This window comes from Pinus tabuliformis, chromosome J (genome assembly GCF_031772625.1).
Source record: "Pinus tabuliformis cultivar Carrire ecotype Pingquan chromosome J, CPIR1, whole genome shotgun sequence".
Classification (NCBI taxonomy): domain Eukaryota; kingdom Viridiplantae; phylum Streptophyta; class Pinopsida; order Pinales; family Pinaceae; genus Pinus; species Pinus tabuliformis.
In genome coordinates, this window is record NC_142295.1 from 837479151 (window position 1) to 837486598 (window position 7448).

The 7448-nt window shown below is 44.0% G+C and overlaps 1 pseudogene across 1 annotated transcript in view; it reads left to right on the plus strand.

Moving 5' to 3' along the window:
* Positions 1–1927, plus strand: part of LOC149229310 (DEAD-box ATP-dependent RNA helicase 18 pseudogene) — a 54966-nt pseudogene extending 53039 nt beyond the window's left edge. Inside the window, exons 2-3 of the transcript XR_016248379.1 lie at positions 1066–1302; positions 1610–1927. The product of XR_016248379.1 is annotated as a DEAD-box ATP-dependent RNA helicase 18 pseudogene (transcript). The remainder of the gene's footprint in view (positions 1–1065; positions 1303–1609) is intronic.
* Positions 1928–7448: the final 5521 nt, after the last annotated feature.

The window sequence follows — 7448 nt, forward strand, 5'->3', positions numbered from 1 at the left end:
AGGCCCTGTTGCCTGCTATAGCCATTATTTTCAAAAACTTTCAGAAGATGAGATTTTTCCTCTTCTAAGTGATTCTCATCATAAATTCTTAGAGCACGGGTGGCAAGGGTGTTGAGAACCCCGAGTTTTTGTGTCGGAAAATGATGAGAACTAGCATGAAGATATTGTTCTGTGTGCGTTTTTTTGTGAAAAACTTGGTGAGAAACGGAACCATCATTCATTCTAGAGAGGAGAATGTCAAGAAAAGGAAGGCATCCATCTACTTCGATTTCCATTGTGAATTTGATGGAGTTAGATTGGGAATTAAGATGGTTGAGAAACAAATTTAAATTTTCACGACCATGGGGCCAAATGATGCAAGTATCGTCAACAAACCTCTTCCACCGCTTGAGGCAAAGTTTGAGCAGAGGCCAAAGCTTTGGACTCAAAATCTTCCATGAATAAGTTGGCAACTATAGGGGAACATTCATTTAGAATTTGCAATAAATATGGTTAAGTTTTATTGATTATCTGGGTAAAATTCCCCATCCTTCAGTGTGTGGGTTATAATATGATATCCTAGGGCTTAGATTCAAGTAAGATTGTCAGTGGGTCATGATTTCTACTCTGAAAGATATAAACACTGGGTTCTTTTATGATACAGTTAAAAAATGAGGCTGGACTCTATTCAAATAAGCAACAAAACCAGATCCAATTATACATCCATAGAGTTGGTGCAGACAGTGGGTGATATTCAGTTTGAATTTTTATGTTGACCACTGTGACTCTTGAGTAGAAGTTCTAGGAAACAATAATATAGTTTAATTCCTTTCAGATACAGTTCAGTTTGAAGTTGAGAGCATTTATATTCACAGTTCTGTTTGAAGTTTTATGTTGACCTCTACTGCATGACTAGAAGCCCTAAGGAAACAAAAATATGGTTTAGTCCCTTTCTACTACAGCTTCTGGCTATGTTTAAGCTTGCTGAGAAAAATCAAGGCAAAATCTTTCTTTCAACCGTTCTGATTGGTTTTTGATGTTTTAGCAAAATTTTTATAACATTACTGATAAGATACAGGTCATCAGGTTGCAGGGATTATAATTTCTCCAACAAGAGAATTGGCATCCCAAATATACCATGTGATAGAGCCATTTGTTTCTACTCTTCCCAATCTCAGGTGCATGCTTGTCGTTGGTGGGACAGATGTGGCAGCAGATTTAAAGAAGCTAAAAGAGAACGGGGTGAACATAATTGTAGGTACACCTGGGCGCTTAGATGATATCATGGAGCGAATAAACATTCTAGACTTTCGGCGCTTTGAGGTACTATCCACTACTTAAAGCACATGTTGAAGGCTGAGTTAATAGTCAGTTTGATGGTTTGAGCTGGAAGCATACAACTTGTTTGTTATGTATGGATTTAAAAAATTATAAATCTTTCTCCATTTCGCTGTAGCCTGTACTCATAATTATAGAGGCAAGGTACAGCTTGGATGGCAGAGTGTTCCATCATAATCAAATTTCAATAATATGAGTTTGGAAAAAGTTTGCAAGAAATTTTATGTACTTGATAATATGATAGAGTAAAACATGAAATTGAAGGTAAAGTTTCAAAGCTTATTTGGAACAGGTTCTTATTTTAGATGAGGCAGATAGGCTATTGGATATGGGTTTTCAGAAACAGTTGTCATCCATTATAGGCCGTTTACCAAAGCAACGGCGAACAGGACTTTTTTCTGCTACCCAGACTGAGGCAGTTGAAGAGCTTTCAAGAGCTGGGCTTAGGAACCCAGTGAGGGTTGAAGTCAGAGTAGAAGCAAAATCTAAGATTCGATCATCCACTATGACTGATATGGTTTGCTCGAGGACACCTGAAGGGCTTCACATTGAGGTATATTCTGAAGCAATTATTATGCAATATTTTTGTTACAAACTTCCTTTTCTATAGACATAGATACTTCCTTGATATATTTTAAATTTTATTCATCATGATTTCTTTCGAACAGTTGCTTTACATATTCAACATGATCTCCACTTTATTAATATAGACGAATGCTTATTTGCTAGTATGCTATTTGTTTATAGTGCGCCTAGTATGTTTGGTTCATTAGGATCTGCACTCTTTGAATGTAGTTGATTCATTGCATGATGGTGAATCAACAGCATATCCCTTCTATAAAGAAAAGACAATGGAAAGAGTAACAGACCTGCAGATATTCGTTATCGCTTTGGTGTTGTTTTTCTCAAGTTAAGAGGGGTTTTATGGCCTGAGGTGGATTTTGAAAGGGTCGTTTCAGTTTCTTTTTTAATGTGAGAGGTTATTATTCTAAGGTTCATAGGCAATTTTTCAAGGATTTTGTCTTTTTTTTTGTGAAAATTCCTCAATCTAACACATCAGAAACCCCTACTGCAATTACTGGTTTACAATCTCCTATTTGTTCGTTTCATTAACAAGTTATTTAATTGCATAAACATTGAAGTAAACACTATTGCAGCCTTCACAAATATACAGATCATGCATTGAAATAAACTGAGACAATAACACAAGGGACACCGTTATTTTTGGACAATCGTCCCCGGAAAAACCCAATTCGGGAAAACCGGTGCAACATATAGAGGGTTTGTATTATTAAGTAGATTTCATGAATACAACTAGGGTGCCAGAAATGGCTCACCCAACAGAGAATATCCTTGGCAGTAGTACCTCTATTCGGAGATAGATATTTCGACAAATCAACAATCGGATGATCAAACCCCACAGTGACTTTGGCTGTTCCCTATGCTGGACAGCGAAAGCTGCTCTAATCACTGCTTTGGAAGTGCGTCAATCCTTTAGGAGCTGCGTTACCCTCTCCTGGCTTAGAATCTGTTGATCTGCTCCCAGTCTGCCCCACAGAATCTCCCCAGCGCTGCCTCTGAGGCCCAGCGTCAGCGTTTGCGGTTTCTGCGTCTCACTGCGTTAGCCCTTTGCGTCCTCTGCGTCAACGTTATGGCATTTGCGTCAGCCCTTTTTGGGCCTGCGTTGCCTCTCCCAGCACTGCGCTGCCTCTTTGCCATGTATTCTTAAGCCTCGGAGGAAAATCCCTTGCTGAATTGCCCCTCGCTGCAACTCTGATCACTAGCTCGATTTCCTTAGCAAACCTTGCCCCAGAAATTCGAATTCTTTGATCACTTGGTGTATCTCCAACTGACCCTCAAGCCTCCTCATATACTTTTCCTGTTGACGAATCAACGGCCGAGATTAAGTCCCTAATTAACGACTAAGATTAGAACTAGCTTGATCCTCATCACTTAGAACTTTCGCACCCATATTTTATTAATACACATTAATATTTTTATTTTTTCTACGTTTAGACTTAGGGACCCATTAAAAATATTAATTATTTTAATAACTCCTCATCCGGGTGGAATTTCTCCAAATGATTTTTGGGTCTTGGAGATCTCATGTGCCTTAGCCTCTCCAGCAATTTTCAAGGCTAGAGCACATCCGATGCTACCCAAAATCAACACTCCCTCTTAGCGAGGAATGTGCTCTAATAATGCTTCAACATAGAAGCATCACACTGATTCTCCGCATTGGTCCTCTGTGCTGATGCTTGGCCTGCTGCCCTACATCCACTGCACTGTTGCTTCCTGTACTGCTGCCCATGACACTACCACTGCCACTACTACATTTGTACTGCAGCTCCCTCTCAACATGCTGCATCATGCTGTCCATAGCATTGCCATTGCTAACTGTTGCATTGCAACTCAGTTACAGAGAAGTAAGTAACTGACTTCACCCAAACATCGACATCTTGGTCAGTCTGGAAGCCTCGTGACGCTGAAGCTACCTCTGTTGCTATCTTGTGCTCCCTCTGCTGTCACTGTGCTGCTGCAACCTCTTCTGTGCCTCTTGCACTGCTACAACCTCCACTGCGCTGCTACAGACTTCTGCACTCTAGTCACACCTTGCTCCACCTAACACCTGTCATCATGTTACTGTCTTTAAGGGCTCCTGTAGCCGTATGTGATCCAAGAGTTTGGGCACCTCAAGGATCCTGCCCCCCTTCTGTAGTCATCTTGACTACAGCTCCAAGTCTCCCCACCTCTTCTCTAGAGGTGCATGAGCACTCATGGCACAATCGTCATCAATCTCGACATCCTTCTCTGCCTTTGCTGGAGTAGCCTTTGAGTCAGAAGCTTCTCCCTTGCCTTTCTTCCTGGGGCACTGAGAGGCATAATGTCCCAGCTCCCCACAGTTGAAGCACTTGACCTTGGAGATGTCTTTCTTCTTCCTCTTCTGTAGCCCCTGCTGTCCCGCTGATGCGAGAGCTGCATCCTCCTCCTCCTCCTTGATTCGAACTCCCTTACCGCTACTCCTTGCCTTGGTCAATCTCCTGAGCTCTTCCTATCGAAGAGCTGCCCACATCTCCTCCCAACTGGGGAGAGTTGCTCTGCCCAAAATGCTTTGGACAAACGTCTCCCACTCCTCAGAGACTGCATTCAGGGCAGTCCTGACCATGAACTCTGGATCCGGTGTAGACCCCACGGAAGAGCTGGCCACATCTCCTCCTAATTGGGAGAGTTTCTCCCCCAAAATACTTTGGACAAACGTCTCCCACTCCTCAGAGACTGCATTTAGGGCAGTCCTGACCATGAACTCTGGATTCGGTGTAGACCCCACGAAAGTAAGCTGGTTGCAAATCCCTTGCAACCTGAGAAGGAAGGGATCTATCTCCTCTCCTTTCTGCATCTGATACTGTCTCAGTTGATTTTCTAATAGCATCTTCCGTTGCACGGAAGAGCCCTGATACAAGGTGGTTAGGGTCTCCCACATCTCCCTTGCTGTGTTCTTCTCAGCAATGTGTGGTACTACATGATCTTTGACTCCGTCTAGGATCATGCACTTGGCCTTAGCCTGGGCCTCCTCGTATTTCTTCAATGGATCAGCGTCGACCGGTTCGGCAACAACCTTCAAGGCATAGTCCTTGATGCGATTTTTGTCTAGGATTGCCAGGATCCTGCCAAATGACAACATTGGATGCTCCATACAATCTGTCCTGATCCCTCAACCCATTCATTGCCATCTTTGCTCCTCTTCTTTGGACTCCCTTTGAGGCCTGATTTCCCTCTCGGAAATCCTCTGGCCAACCGTCGAGTCACTCCTCTCCAATCCTCCTTTGTCGCCGCAACCCGGATCTAGATTTCCTGGCTAGAAATCTATCGAGGTAGTGCTTCCCTCTACTTTGGTTCAGTATCCTTAGACACTGTTCTGCACCGACAGAATCAACGTCCCACCAGCTCCTCAAATCAAAATTTGCACAGCTCCCTTAGCCCTGGCAACTTGAAGAATCTGAGCCCTTTAGGATCTGCGCAATCTCTGCGTGGTCTGAATCTGCTCCTCCCGGCCAACTGTGTCAATCTTCCCTAGCTTAGAAGGATGACGTGGCTCTGCGTGAGCTTGATCTGCCCTCCTTTGCCTCTGCGCTGGCCCTTCTCTTGGCTCAGAGTGCTGATGCAGGTACTGCGTGAGCCTCTGCGTCACACTCTCTGCAATTTGTCACTCCTCTTGCCTCTTCAGTTCTGGAACAACGCTGTCTCTCCGGACAGCTGCTTCTCTGCTGCAAATTCTTAGATTTTCTCGGTTGGTGTCCTTAGTCGCCTATGATCTGCAATCATTCTGATACCATGTGAAAATTCCTGAATCTAACACGTTATAAACCCCTACTGCAATTACTGGTTTACAATCTCCTACTTGTTCTTTTCATTAACAAGTTATTTAATTTCATAAACATCGAAGTAAACACTATTGTAGCCTTCGCAAATATACAGGTCATGCACTGAAATAAACTGAGACAATAACACAAGGGACACCGTTATTTTTGGACAATCGTGCCCGGAAAAACCCAATTCGGGAAAACCGGTGCACCATATAGAGGGTTTGTATTATTAAGTAGATTTCATGAATACAACTAGGGTGCCAGAAATGGCTCACCCAATAGAGAATATTCTTGGCAGTAGTACCTCTATCCAAAGACATATATTCTAGCAAATCAACAATCAGATGATCAATCCCCACAGTGACTCTGGCTGTTACCTATGCTGGACAGCGAAAGCTGCTCCAAGCACTGCTCTGGAACCGCGTCCCTCCTTTAAGAGCTGCGTCACCCTCTCCTAGCTCAGAATGTACTGATCTGCTCCCAGTCTGCCCTACAGAATCTCCCCAATGCTGCCTTTGAGGCCTAGCATTAGCCTCTGCGGATTCTGCGTCTTAGTGCGTCAGCGCTCTGCGTCCTCTGTGTCAGCTCTTCTAGGGCCTGCGCTCTCTCCCGGCACTGTGCTACCTCTCTACTATGTATTCTTCAGCCTCGAATGAAAATCCCTTGCTGAACTGCGCCTCGTTGCAACTCTGATCACTAACTCGATTTCCTCAGCAAACCTCGCCCCAGAAAATCGAATTCTTTGATCACTTGGTGTATCTCCAACTGACCCTCAAGCCTCCTCTTATACTTTTCTTGTTGACGAATCAACGGCTGAGATTAAGTGCCTAATCAACGACTAAGATTAGAGCTAGCTTGATCCTCATCACTTAGAACTTTCGCACCCATATTTTATTAATACACATTAATATTTTTATTTTTCTATGTTTAGACTTAGGAACCCATTAAAAATATTAATTATTTTAATAACTCCTCATTTGGGTGGAATTTCTCCAAACGATTTCTGGGTCTTGGAGATTTCATGTGTCTTAGCTTCTCCACCAATTTTCAAAGCTAGAGCACATCCGATTCTACCCAAAATCAACACTCCCTCTTAGCGAGGAATGTGCTCTAGCAATGCTTCACCATAGAAGCATCATACTGATTCTCCGCATCGGTCCTTTGTGATGATGCTTGGCCTGCTACCCCACATCCATTGCACTACTGCCCATGACACTGCCACTGCCACTGCTACATCTGTACTGCAACTCCCTCTCAACATGTTGCATCATGCTGCCCATAGCACTGCCACTGCTAACCGCTGCACTGCAACTCAGTTACTGAGAAGTAAGTAACTACTTCACCCAAACACTGACATCCTAGTCAGTCTGGAAGCCTCGTGATGCTGAAGCTACCTCTGCTGCTATCATGTGCTCCCTCTGCTGCCACTGCGCTGCTGCAACCTCTTTTGTGCCTCTCACATTGCTGCAACCTCCACTGCGCTGCTACAGACTTCTGCACTCTAGCACTACCTTGCCGCTCCATCACACCTTGCTCCACTCGACACCTGTCATCATGCTACTGTCTTTAAGGGCTCCCGTAGCCGTATGTGATCCAAGAGTTTGGGCACCTCAAGGATCCTGCCCCCCCTTCTGTAGTCATCTCGACTACTGCTCCAAGTCTCCCAACCTCTTCTCTATAGGCGCATGAGCACTCATGGCACGATCGTCATCAATCTCTTGAAAGGACCCTCCTTGTACCCAGGGCCTTTTCGAGATATGAGACAAA